This window comes from Carassius gibelio, chromosome A19 (genome assembly GCF_023724105.1).
Source record: "Carassius gibelio isolate Cgi1373 ecotype wild population from Czech Republic chromosome A19, carGib1.2-hapl.c, whole genome shotgun sequence".
Lineage (NCBI taxonomy): Eukaryota > Metazoa > Chordata > Actinopteri > Cypriniformes > Cyprinidae > Carassius > Carassius gibelio.
The window spans coordinates 5,463,705-5,478,616 of record NC_068389.1 but is presented as its reverse complement, the minus strand read 5'-3'; the positions used below and the strand labels follow the sequence as shown (position 1 = coordinate 5,478,616).

The 14,912-nt window shown below is 37.0% G+C and overlaps 1 protein-coding gene and 1 long non-coding RNA gene across 8 annotated transcripts in view; one reads left to right on the top strand and one right to left on the bottom strand.

Annotated features, from left to right (window-relative positions):
• LOC127935786 (receptor-type tyrosine-protein phosphatase U) overlaps positions 1 to 14,912 on the top strand; it is a 263,677-nt gene that overhangs the window by 47,775 nt on the left and 200,990 nt on the right. The gene's annotated exons all lie outside the window — the stretch shown is intronic.
• LOC127935833 (uncharacterized) overlaps positions 1,799 to 14,912 on the bottom strand; it is a 221,460-nt gene continuing 208,346 nt past the window's right edge. For both annotated transcript variants that reach the window (XR_008148188.1, XR_008148187.1), the window contains exon 2: positions 1,799 to 2,089. This is a non-coding gene — a long non-coding RNA (uncharacterized LOC127935833). The remainder of the gene's footprint in view (positions 2,090 to 14,912) is intronic.

The following is a 14,912-nucleotide window of genomic DNA, read 5'->3' as shown; positions in this document are numbered from 1 at the left end:
TTAACTAGAGCAAATTTGAAGTCCCTAACTCCAACTCTCTAGCACCACCACTTGTCCAAAATATCAATATTTTTATGCTAATATCTTTTGAACTGTAAGCCAGAAAATGGAAATTCTTTTTTCCTCTGAATCCTTGACTCATTCTTAGTCGAATGAACCCTAAAATTCAAAAATCGCAATGTTTAGTTTTTTCACTATTTTCGATTGTTCGAAAAACCTACTTTTTCGAACTCGTCCTAGACGGTTAGTCCGAATTTCACAAAAATTGGCTCAGACCATCTTCAGACAATGCTGGCTAAAAGTTAAGGAATTCAAGTTGATTTGTCTAACCGTTCTCGAATAACACGTGAACAAATTTGACGAAAAGCACGCAAATATGCATGTGAGGCTATATCTCGGCAACGGTTTGGTGTATTGAGACCAAACTGTGTGTGTTTTATAACAAGCATGACCTGAGCCTACCTGCAGTGTTTCGACGCAGTGCCACCTAGTAGTCAGGAGATATGAAAAATGCATATTTTTGCTTATAACTTTAGAATGGTTTGGCCAAAAATAAAAAAACTGGTCTCTTTAGATTCGGTGTGTCATGTCGAGTTGAATGATATCCAATTTTCCTGTGTCAGCCAATTTAGGCGTCGGCCATTTTGAATTATGTTTTAAAATGCTGTATTTTTTTAACGCATTACCGTATCATTACGAAAATAATTACAAAAATATTCAGCTCCATTCCTGGAAGGTACTCAAAAAGTTTGGTGGCAGCGCCACCTTGTGGTCAAGAGTTATAATTAAATATAAATGCTAATAACTTTTGAATAAATTAGACTATTGAAATTAAAATGATATCCCTATATTATTTGTGTCCTGCCGAGAGCATAGAATCTAATTATTCCAAAATTTTGAATAATGTTGAAAATCTACTTTTTCGAACTCCTCCTAGACCGTTAGTCCGATTTTCACCAAATTTGACGTGGATCTTCTTCAGACCCCACTGGCCAAAAGTTATGGATTTCGTGTTGATATACAAAACGGTTCTCATTTAGCGTATCAACAAATTTGCTGTAAGGATGCCAAAATGCATTTGAGGCTGTATCTCAACAAAGCTTTGACATATTTGCACCAAACTTTGTATGTGTCATTGTCACCTCACACTGACCATGCCACATCAATTTGGTAACAGTGCCACCTATTGGCCAAGAGTAATTAACCATTCATTAACCTTCAATTATGAAATTTCCAAAAATGCTAATAACTTTTGATTGCATTAGGCTATTGTAATGAAAGTGATCTCAAAATATTCCTTGGGTTCTGCCGACAATAGACATACCAATTTTTTAATAGGAAATCTGAACGGCCTGTCCGCCATTTTGATTAACGTTGAAAATCTACTTTTTCAAACTCCTCCTAGACCGTTAGTCCTATTTTTACTAAATTTGACAGGGATCATCTTCAGACCATGCTGGCAAAAAGTTATGGATTTCGTGTCGATATACGAAACTGTTCTCATTTAGCGCATCAACGAATTTGCTGTAAGGGTGCCAAAATGCATTTGAGGCTGTATCTCTGCAACGCTTTGACATATTTACACCAAACTTTTTATGTGGCATCGCCACCTCACACTGACCATACCACATAAATTTGGTAACAGCGCCAAACTAGGCTCAAATATTCCCTGGCTTATGCCGATAACATAGATAACAAATATGCCAGAGTAAGCTGAACTTCCGGTCCTACTTCGAAAACCTACTTTTTCGAACTCATCAACCGTTAGTCCGATTTTCACCAAAATTGAATCAATCAATCAATCAATCAATCACCTTTATTTATATAGTGCTTTAAACAAAATACATTGCGCCAAAGCACTGAACAACATTCATTTGGAAAACAGTGTCTCAATAATGCAAAATGATAGTTAAAGGCAGTTCATCATTTAATTCATTGATGTCATCTCTGTTCAGTTGAAATAGTGTCTGTTTTAATTTGCAATCAAGTCAACGATATCGCTGTAGATGAAGTGACCCCAACTAAGCAAGCCAGAGGCGACAGCGGCAAGGAACCGAAACTCCATCGGTGACAGAATGGAGAAAAAAACCTTGGGAGAAACCAGGCTCAGTTGGGGGGTCAGTTCTCCTCTGACCAGACGAAACCAGTAGTTCAATTCCAGGCTGCAGCAAAGTCAGATTGTGCAGAGGAATCATCTGTTTCCTGTGGTCTTGTCCTGGTGCTCCTCTGAGACAAGGTCTTTACAGGGGATCTGTATCTGGGGCTCTAGTTGTCCTGGTCTCCGCTGTCTTTCAGGTCAGTAGAGGTCCTTTCTAGGTACTGATCCACCATCTGGTCTGGATACGTACTGGATCCGGGTGACTGCAGTGACCCTCTGATCTGGACACAGACTGGATCTGGTGGCCACGGTGACCTCGGAACAAGAGAGAAACAGACAAATATTAGCGTAGATGCCATTCTTCTAATGATGTAGAAAGTACGATGTTATGTGAAGTGTTCCGGTTCCAGTTTACCTAATTAATGCAGCCTAAAAATCCTTTAACGGATTTGGATATTAAAAGCATATTAGTATGTTATGTGTATGCCAGGTTAAAGAGATGGGTCTTTAATCTAGATTTAAACTGCAAGAGTGTGTCTGCCTCCCGAACAATGTTAGGTAGGTTATTCCAGAGTTTAGGCGCCAAATAGGAAAAGGATCTGCCGCCCGCAGTTGATTTTGATATTCTAGGTATTATCAAATTGCCTGAGTTTTGAGAACGTAGCGGACGTAGAGGAGTATAATGTAAAAGGAGCTCATTCAAATACTGAGGTGCTAAACCATTCAGGGCTTTATAAGTAATAAGCAATATTTTAAAATCTATACGATGTTTGATAGGGAGCCAGTGCAGTGTGGACAGGACCGGGCTAATATGGTCATACTTCCTGGTTCTAGTAAGAACTCTTGCTGCTGCATTTTGGACTAGCTGTAGTTTGTTTACCAAGCGTGCAGAACAACCACCCAATAAAGCATTACAGTAGTCTAACCTTGAAGTCATAAATGCATGGATTAACATTTCTGCATTTGACATTGAGAGCATAGGCCGTAATTTAGATATATTTTTGAGATGGAAAAATGCAGTTTTACAAATGCTAGAAATGTGGCTTTCTAAGGAAAGATTGCGATCAAGTAGCACACCTAGGTTCCTAACTGATGACAGAGAATTGACAGAGCAACCATCAAGTCTTAGACAGTGTTCTAGGTTATTACAAGTAGAGTTTTTAGGCCCTATGATTAACACCTCTGTTTTTTCTGAATTTAGCAGTAAGAAATTACTCGTCATCCAATTTTTTATATCGACTATGCATTCCATTAGTTTTTCAAATTGGTGTGTTTCACCGGGCTGCGAGGAAATATAGAGCTGCGTATCATCAGCATAACAGTGAAAGCTAACACCATGTTTCCTGATGATATCTCCCAAGGGTAACATATAAAGCGTGAAGAGTAGCGGCCCTAGAACTGAGCCTTGAGGTACTCCATACTGCACTTGTGATCGATATGATACATCTTCATTCACTGCTACGAACTGATGGCGGTCATATAAGTACGATTTAAACCATGCTAATGCACTTCCACTGATGCCAACAAAGTGTTCAAGTCTATGCAAAAGAATGTTGTGGTCAATTGTGTCAAACGCAGCACTAAGATCCAATAAAACTAATAGAGAGATACACCCACGATCAGATGATAAGAGCAGATCATTTGTAACTCTAAGGAGAGCAGTTTCAGTACTATGATACGGTCTAAATCCTGACTGGAAATCCTCACATATACCATTTTTCTCTAAGAAGGAATATAATTGTGAGGATACCACCTTTTCTAGTATCTTGGACAGAAAAGGGAGATTCGAGATTGGTCTATAATTAACTAGTTCTCTGGGGTCAAGTTGTGGCTTTTTTATGAGAGGCTTAATAACAGCCAGTTTGAAGGTTTTGGGGACATGTCCTAATAACAATGAGGAATTAATAATAGTCAGAAGAGGACCTATGACTTCTGGAAGCACCTCTTTTAAGAGCTTAGATGGTATAGGGTCTAACATACATGTTGTAAGTTTAGATGATTTAACAAGTTTATACAATTCTTCCTCTCCTATAGTAGAGAATGAGTGGAACTGTTCCTCAGGGGGTCTATAGTGCACTGTCTGATGCGAAACTGTAGCTGACGGCTGAATGGTTGCAATTTTATCTCTAATAGTATCGATTTTAGAAGTAAAGTAGTTCATAAAGTCATTACTGCTGTGGTGTTGGGAAATGTCAACACTTGTTGAGGCTTTATTTTTCGTTAATTTAGCCACTGTATTGAATAAATACCTGGGGTTATGTTTGTTTTCTTCTAAAAGAGAAGAAAAGTAATCAGATCTAGCAGTTTTTAATGCTTTTCGGTAGGATATGCTACTTTCCCGCCAAGCAATACGAAATACCTCTAGTTTTGTTTTCCTCCAGCTGCGCTCCATTTTTCGGGCTGCTCTCTTTAGGGTGCGAGTATGCTCATTATACCATGGTGTCAAACTGTTTTCCTTAACCTTTCTTAAGCGTAAAGGAGCAACTGTATTTAAAGTGCTAGAAAAGAGAGAGTCCATAGTTTCTGTTACATCATCAAGTTGTTCTGAGGTTTTGGATATGCTAAGGAATTCGGATACATCAGGAAGATAACTTAAAAAGCTGTCTTTTGTGGTAGAAGTGATGGTTCTTCGATACTTGTAACAAGAAGTAGAATTTACAATTTTGGCTATATGAAGTTTACACAGAACTAAATAATGATCTGAGATATCATCACTTGGCTGAATAATTTCAACACTATCAACATCAATTCCATGTGACAGTATTAAATCTAGAGTATGATTTCGACAATGAGTAGGTCCTGAAACGTGTTGTCTAACACCAATAGAGTTCAGAATGTCTATAAATGCTGATCCCAATACATCTTTTTCATTTTTCGACATGGATATTAAAATCACCAACTATTAAGACTTTATCTGCAGCCAGAACTAACTCGGATGTAAAATCACCAAACTCTTTAATAAAGTCTGTATGGTGCCCTGGTGGCCTGTATACAGTAGCCAGTACAAACATAACAGGGGATTTATCATTAACATTGGTTTCTCTGGATAATGTTATATGAAGCACCATTACTTCAAACGAGTTATACTTGAAGCCTGCCCTCTGAGAAATCCTGAAAACGTTATTATAAATTGAAGCAACACCTCCCCCTTTGCCTTTTAGACGCGGCTCGTGTTTATAACAATAATCTTGGGGGGTGGACTCATTTAAAATAATGTAATCATCAGGTTTTAGCCAGGTTTCTGTCAAGCAGAGCACATCTATATTATGATCAGTTATCATATTATTTACAAAAAGTGTTTTCGTAGAAATGGATCTGATATTCAATAAGCCAATCTTTATCATTTGTTTATCCATATTGCATTTGTTTTTTATTTGTTGAACCTCAATTAAATTGTTAACCTTAACTTGGTTTGGACGTTTTTTGTATTTTCTAGTTCGTGGAACAGACACAGTCTCTATAGTGTGATATCTAGGTGAAAGAGTCTCTATGTGCTGAGAATTAACTGACCTCTGTGACGGGAGGCAGCTAGCAGACGGTCGGTTTAGCCAGTCTGTCTGCTTCCTGACCTGGGCCCCAGTTAGTCAAGTATAAACACTAAGACTATTTGCCATATTTCTAGACAGAAGAGTGGCGCCACCCCAGGAGGGATGAAGACCATCTCTTTTAAACAGGTCAGGTCTGCCCCAAAAGCTCGTCCAATTGTCTATATAACCTATGTTATTCTGTGGGCACCACTTAGACATCCAGCCATTGAGTGATGACAATCTGCTATGCATCTCATCACCACGGTAAGCAGGGAGGGGACCAGAGCATATTACAGTGTCTGACATCGTGCTTGCAAGTTCACACACCTCTTTAAAGTTATTTTTAGTGATCTCCGACTGGCGCAGTCGAACATCATTAGCGCCGGCATGAATAACAATCTTACTGTATTTACGTTTAGCATTAGCCAGCACTTTTAAATTTGCCCCGGTAAACATTTGACTATGGTGGCTGGTGTCTCTATATTCACGTTCCGTACAATAGAATCACCAATAACTAGAGCACTTTCATCAGGTTTCTCAGTGGGTGCATCACTGAGTGGGGAGAACCTGTTTAATGTTTTGATCAGATCAGAATCAGAATCAGATGATCGTCAGACTGTGCTGAAACATGGATTTTGTGTCGATAGACAAAACTGTTTTTGCATACCACAGCAAATAATTTGAGGCACAATGACAAAATGACACTTGAGGATGTATCTCTGGAATGCTTAGGCATATTGACACCAAACTTATTGTGTGTTATTGTCATCTCACACAGAACACACCAAAATGATTTGATTACAGCGCCACCTGTTGGTCAAAAGTGATGTACAGTGCATGTACAGTTCTCTCTCCACCTTCAATACCACGACTTAGGTGCCCTTGAGCAAGGCACTGAACCCCCAACTGCTCCCCGGGCGCCGCAGCATAAATGGCTGCCCACTGCTCCAGGTGTGTGCTCACAGTGTGTGTGTGTGTGTGTGTGTGTGTGTTCACTGCTCTGTGTGTGTGTGCACTTCTGATGGGTAAATGCAGAGCACGAATTCTGAGTATGGGTCACCATACTTGGCTGAATATCACGTCACTTTTTTTTTTTTTGGGGGGGGGGGGGGTAAATTTAAATAACAGCGTTGTTTGTTACATTTGTTACAGTTACATTTATTTGTTACATTTATATTATTTACATCAAGCTTTTAAATTGTATAGTATTGTATATTGTTATTGAAACTTCATAATCTTTCACTTGATTATACATTTAGTCAGGAATTATAGTTTGGAAAATGTCTAACCAGTAAAATGTTTACACGTTATGTGAAAACTAGTACAAGTATATAAATAAATAAAAAGAGACTTACTCATGTTTATGATCTTTGCTGAATAAAGCGCTTCATTCTTTTTCTCTGAAGAAAAACAAATCTCAAATCCTGAGGTAATCCACATCACATCTTTTTGGGGGTGAATTATGTCTTACTCCTCTCATCGCGAAGCAAACAGTAAAACAGTACGATCAAAACTGAAAGTGTAATTTAAGTTCTTTCGGGGTTATCAGGAGAAAATGCCTCATAACGTGTATACACGTTAATCGACTCCAAAGGGTTAAAATAAATATATTTTTTCCAGTGTAGTATTAAGAAGTAAGCCATGTATTTATTTATTTATTTATTTTAAGTAAACGCTCTTTTAAAGCATTGTAGTTGAATGTGCTGTCCATCTGACCAATGGCAGACTGGGGCATGAATTATTTTCCAATCTTCTTTGTGATCCTCAATCTCAGCGAGGGCTTGCACGACTACTCATTTTCACCAGTCGTCCAGAAAAGTAATCAACATGCTGGCAGGAAAAATGTTTACTCTGTGTCTGATGTGCAGCAGCATCAGTAGGTTTTACTGTGAGTGTAGAGCTTCCCTCTGAGAAGATGTGTCTCTAAATATATCTATCTCTATAAAGCCTCCCAAACAGCGCTATTGTAACAGATCGACTGCCTTCAACAATACATTTCAAGACAATTACCATAAGCCCATCAAATAGTTCTTCACTGTGGTCTGTGTACACATGCAGATGGATGTCTTTGGTGGTTGTTTCATGTTTTGATGTGTCTCATGACATGAAGTGTTGCATTTATAAGGCAACTATTAAACTGACTTGAGATGATAGCAACCTGTTCTGCTGTTCTCCATTCAGCTGTTTTTGAACAGAGAAGGTCACTAAAGCAGCTTCCAACTAGTTCAGAGATCACCCACGGAAATGTGAAATTGGGTGTTTTTGTTGTTGCACGGAGGGCTGTTTTCTTTCACCTCTGTCCTGCTGTTTCTCTTTTAGCTGTAATCAACTGTTCATCTCTCGTTCCTGAGAGCACATCCACCGTTTGCTTCTATCTGTCTCACTTACCTCTCCCTTAGTTCTGCAGGAAATGGACAAGCTCTTCTGGAGCCGCTAAATTAAATTTAGTCCAGTGTTGCACACTGTTCAACTGGGGTTGAGTGAGAGGAACACACACACACACACACACACACACACACACACACACACACACACACACACACACACACACACACGCACACACACACACACACAGAAACAACCAACCAAAAACACACACTGTTTCTCTTTCTGATTTCACTTATGGTTACTTGTGGACAGACAAGTAAAATGTGTGTGTGTGTGTGTGTGTGTGTGTTTGTGTGTATAATACAAGCTATTAGCAAACTACACTAATGCTACTTCCAGTATAGTTTCATGTAATAATAACCATTCTCCACAGTCCTTTATTTTTCTTATACATACTGTACTGTAACTATTAAAACAGCTAATATAATTAGGGAACATGTTAATGTATATATCTGAGTCAAGCAGTGATAAACAGCATTTTTGCTAATGTAAAAAATAAATAATAATAATTAATTATGTTGTATGTATAGATTTCTAGAGTATATTACATTTTTATATTTTTTTTCAGTGTGCATACAATTTGCAGCATTTTATTATTATTATTATTATTTTATTTAGGCAATATTTTATTTCATCATCTTACTTGGCTGTCAAGCTGCATTTCCAAATATAGTGACGGGAAAAACATACTGTCTTTTTTTTTTCAATAGCTGAGCTGTCAAACTACTTAAAATGTTCATTAATTTAGTGGAATCATTGCTTAGTGATTCTCCAGCATTCTGCTCTTATGGCAGCTAACGTGTCCCAGAAGACCGGCCGGATCATACAGATTCAGCTAGCGAGCTTTTCACAGGCCTGACATGGAGCAATGGCATTTGTTTTTTCCCACGGCTGGAGGTTTGCAAGTGCAAACGGAAGCACTCGCCGCTCACAGCATCATTTATGCAGCGTTTGAACGATGTTGTATCTGAATCTACTGTAGTTGCTTTGAAATGTAGCACATGGCTCACAACATTCAATATTTCATCAAACTGAGACCTTAGGGACAATGCGTGACCGAAAAACATAATAAACACAGTCAGATTGTTGACTTTAGAAGCTATTTTAGTGCACGCGTATGAAGTGCATATAGTACAGCCCGCGGCGTTGGTTCATTTCAGGCCTTATCATTTCCAGTGTTACCCAGCGCTAACACCACTGGCCCTGGAGTGTGTGATGGGAATTATATTACATGTTCTGGTACATGCACGTATTCCAAGCATGTGTGTTGAGTTTGGGGATTTGAATCAAATCATTTTCTTCTCATGGCTTCCACATGCTGTGTCTCCTCCAGCGCTGTCTGTTTGTACTCTCCTCTGAGATTCTGCTTATATAACAGATATACTCATTTCACCAATTTATTCTTAGATTTTTAACCTTTCAAGCAGCTCTGAAGAGCCAAAAAAAGACTTTATGAAGCTTCTCTGGTTCTCTGTGGATGTCCGTGGCAGCATCAGCTTGAATGCCATTGAATATGATGATAATTACTGTTGTTGTAGAAGTAAATGACCACAGTTGACTGGAAATATATGCACAGTATCAGTCTGATGTCTGATATAAAGAGCACAGCTGAATGATTCAGAACGGCAGTGGATAGTCAGTCCACCAGTGGAATAAGGAAATAAATGCCACACATAAATGCCACGTTCAGTGTGGTGTGTGGAGTGTTTGCTCTTTTGTTCCTCAGCTAATTTTCTTTTAGGGGTTCAAGCGCATATTGCTGAAACCCTACTGTAATTATTAGTGATCGACCGATATTGGTTTTTTATAACCGATACCGATACCGATTATTTGTATGTTTATGTACCCGATAACCGATATGCAGAACCGATATTTATTTACTGTTATACTTCTGTTTCTGACAATTATTACAACACAAATGAGCTGAAAAAAACATTTTATTTATAACAATCACTCCCCCCTTGCATACAAAAAAAAAAAAACATTATATTTATACACAAATAAATAGAGGGGTCTGAGTCCAAAAAATGTAAACGCACTGTTACTAAGTGTCTTTGTTTTAAAATAAAAGCTTTGATGAGGTAAAAAAAAATAAAAACAGGTAAAAAAAATAAAGCACTAAAATGATTCTAACATATTGGTGGGGGCGGGAGGGCTATTTAGGAGTGCATAGCTATTTACTCCCAGTTAAGCAGAACTAGGTTTTAGTGTAGAAAACAGAGTCTTTCAGCATTCTGCCCTGTAAGCCTGCTTCCTTCAAAAATGTCATGCAGTGGCCGTGCTTGAGGCTTCCTGATCATCAACCCAGTCAGGTGCTGAGCAATATGAACGAACTTTTATCCCGAGACTATATAAAATTAAATAGCACTTGTCAGTTGGCATTTTATGATCTAGATTCAATCTAACGTTAGATCATGAAATGCCAACTGACAAAGTGCTGTTTGACTATAATTTAATCAACCGCGATCGCGCATGAAGATAATAAATAATTAATTTCCACAAAGCGGTATATGTATATGTGTATTAGCGAAATAATTGTTATGTAGTAAATGATAATATAATCTAGTGTGTTTAAACAAGATAATCTTGTCAAAAGTTTCATTCAGTGGCATTGCTTGAGGCTTCCTGATCATCAACCCAGTCAGGTGCTGAGAAATATGAACGAACTTTTTTTCCCAAGACTATATAAAGTTAAACAGCACTTGTCAGTTGGCATTTTATGATCTAGATTCAATCTAACGTTAGATCATGAAATGCCAACTGACAAAGTGCTGTTTGACTTTAATTTAATCAACCGCGATCGCGCATGGAGATAATAAATAATTAATTTCCACAAAGTGGTATATGTAGCCTATATTTGTATTAGCGAAATAATTGTTATGTAGTAAATGATAATATAATCTAGGGTGTTTAAACAAGATAATCTTGTCAAAAGTTTCATTCAGTGGCATTGCTCGAGGCTTCCTGATCATCAACCCAGTCAGGTGCTGAGCAATATGAACGAACTTTTTTTCCCGAGACTATATAAAGTTAAACAGCACTTGTCAGTTGGCATTTTATGATCTAAATTTAATCTAACGTTAAATCATGAAATGCCAACTGACAAAGTGCTGTTTGACTATAACTTAATCAACCGCGATCGCGCATGGAGATAATAATTAATTTCCACAAAGCGGTAGGCTATATTTATATGTGTATTAGCGAAATAATTGTTATGTAGTAAATGATAATATAATCTAGGGTGTTTAAACAAGATAATCTTGTCAAAAGTTTCATTCAGTCGCCGTGCTTAAGCCTCCAGATCATCCGTCAGTTGCTAAGCAATATGAACAAACTTTCTCTTCTAGACTAATGGTGAGCAAATACAACAGATAGAGAATTAAATTCAACGCTTTTATTTTCAACATGCACTCATTCTTGTCTGTTTTATTTAATTCATGTAAAGATACGTCTTTATTGGGGCAGGACATGATGAATTACACTACGTGACTCAATGAGTTCGTCTCAATTGTTTAGAAACAAGCTGCATAAATTAACTATATCAGGAATTTATGTCTCAGATCTCGTTTGTGCATGTCTGTTATGTTAAATAAAGTTGATTAATTAAAGCAAACCAAGTAGAACATATATTTACCTGTGCACTGAGTTGTTGGTGACTGATCTCCTCAGACACCCGGGCTGCAATGGCGGAAATCTCAAAACGGCCACAAGATGGCGCCGTAAATCGGCGAATCCGATATTACAAAACCGATACCCGATTATGGAAAAATGCTTAAATATCGGGAAAAATATCGGTAAACAGATACATCGGTCGATCACTAGTAATTATTATAGTTTTCAAAGATCACTGTTCAGACATAAATGATCGGGCAGACCAAACATTAAGGATTAGAGACCTGAAACTTGAATCTTCTAGGGATTGTAGTGACTATAGTATTAAAATTAAAATGATCCCAAATGTAACTTTGGCGCTTGTGGCTGTTCTGCAACTGCTTTTTTCACATCAAATATTTTATGCAAGTATTATGACCAGTACTTTTTGAATTGTCGAAATGTCGATTTTGAATTTTTGCGTTCCACTAGGCCTATTTGTTTAAAAAAATCCTGCATTTACAGTGCATCAGATCGTGACAGTGCATGAGTGCTTGCATACGAGGACGCGCTGGCGAGTTTGACTAGATGTATTTGGAGGTTATTGCTCACGTCTCGTTCTACACATATCCAAATATTTCTATATTCGCAATGTATCTGAATGTTAAACTTTAATATTTTTTAAAATATTTTTTTTATGTAAACTAGATGGAAAAGATCATCCTCTTCACATGAGCAAAAACAGCAGAGTGGACTGGTATACGGTCTATTTAAACTGACCAGTGTAACCTTTTATATGTTTGGTTGACTCTACTTTATTTTAATAATGAACAGACTGCGATGTAAGTTTGAAATGAGAATGCACTTTAGATGTTCTGTGTCATTTATAACAAACACAAATGTTGCTGGTTGCTAGTGTGTTTGCAGCACTACTATTATTATTTTTTTTATATATAAATTTTTAAAAAAAAATATATTTTTCAGTTTAATTGATTTTTATTTATAAAATTGTATTTATTTTATTTAAATGTATATTTAAGTTTACATTTATGTTCCAACAAACTTGAAGAATTCTGCTTGATAAATGCTCTCTCTCTCTCTCTCTCTCTATATATAAATATATTTGATTAACTCTCTATATATATTTGGTTAACTTTGGATACATTTTTTATTTTAATACTGTGCAGTGCACAAAATAGTTCAAGATGAGATGAGAGATGGTTCAAGTTAGTGCTCAATAAATAAAGATAAGTTTAGAAATGTTGTGCATCTACTTATTATTAGTGTGACATTTTAGCATGCAAATGTAGGGGAAAACTTCAAGATATCGGCCCTAAAATCGGCAGCACACATCGGCCATCGGCTGACCCTGACCTCTAAACATCGGCATCGGCTATAGATAAACCCATATTGGTCGATCTCAAGTAGTATTCTCTAAAACAGTGATCCTCAAATCTGGCTCGCGAGATCCACTTTCCTGCAAAGTTTATTTTTTCTTACTTTTTGGGCCTGATATAACCTAGACCTTCACAAAAACAGCTGAATGCATGTGACGTCGCATTGCAAAGATGCCATGCAAGCTTTTATGGAGATTGGCCCATCGGTGGCACTACAACAGCCATGAATAAAACATTACAACAATACAATAATGTTTCTTAAAATAATTGTGTACTCATACAAAGAAAAGCAGAGGTAAAAATCACTCTTGACCAGAATAATTTATTTGAATGAGTGAGTGAGTGAGTGAGTGAATAAATGAATGAATGAATGAATGAATGGAGTGAGTGAATGATTGAGTGGATGAATTAATGAATGTGTGAGAGTGAAAAATGAATGAATGAGTGAGTGAGAAAAAAATGAATGAATCAGTGAATGGATGGGTGAGTGAATAAGTGAATAAATTAGTGAATTCATAATTGAATAAATGAGTTAATGAATGAGTAAATGAATTAGTGAATGAATGAATGAATGAATGAATGAATGAGTGGATTCATAATTGAATAAATGAGTGAATGCATGAATGAATGAATTGGCAAATCAACATGAAATGGTTGCTGAATGATTGAATCTTGTGACACTGAAGACTGACGTAATGATGCTGAAAATCTGTTTTATTCTTATTTCCTGTTTCCCCTCACTGTTCTCTGATTGTCTGCATCTGTGTCTTGTTATCTAATTAGCTCCTGTCTGTTTAAGCACTTGTGTTTCTAGTACTGATTGTCAGGTCTCATCTGTTGGCAGTGAGCCATTCTGTTTCTGAATTTCTTGTACTTTCGTTATTATACTGTTAGAGTTAATGGATTTGCATCCCACACACCATCGGTTCTTAGTTTCTGATGTTACAGAAAGACCTGATCATCAACACGGATAACGCAAGAGCTTAAATAGGTGAGGATAATTGGATAACAAGACACAGGTGCAAACAATCAGGGAACAACAAGAGGAAAACAGAAACATAATTACAAACTAAAAGTCCACAAAATAAAAGAATTACATTTACATTTAACAAAGCAACTTACAAATGAGGAAAACAAAAAGCAAATCATCATAAGCAAATAGACACAAGCATTGTTTTTAATATATTGCAGTAAAGTTAGTGACAATAATTTATTCCATATTTTTCCATATAAATAAATAAATAAATATGATTGAGTGTTATTTTAAGTATCACTAAGATATTATATTATTAGTTTTATTTTGATATATTAATACAGTTAAAATTAAACTGATAAATGTTACATGGACAACTAGCTATGAAATAAAATGTATATATATTTTTTATGACTTGCATACATCACCAAAGATAAGTCAGTTTCCTCACTTATGGATCAAGAAAATAGATAATTGAATTTTAATTTCATACTCACTTTAAAGAAACACCAAGTAATGACAGATCTGTCATCATTTACTCAGCAAAGCTGTTTCACTGCTTTCCCACCAGTTTAAAGTTATAAGATGTGACCCGCATGAGTTTTAATCATCATATTCACAGCAGAACAATTGTTTGTGCTGAACACATCTTCTCATGACGGAGTGTATTGAATGTGTGTGTAATCGGTGCATCTTAATAAGCACATCCACTGTGTTAGCTTCTAATTACATCACACTTCTACAGCAATAATTGTCAAGTTTTTCTGTTGCAAACACCCGCAACAATCCTATTCTGCCCCGTGCTCACTGACACTGTATTGCTGGCGTTATTATGCAAGTCCTTGCAACTTTTACTTTTAGTTTGTGCCTTGCTTTGACCCCATCAGGCTTGGGACTGACCTTGTGCAGTGGACACCGGTTGTCCATCTTTCGGAACA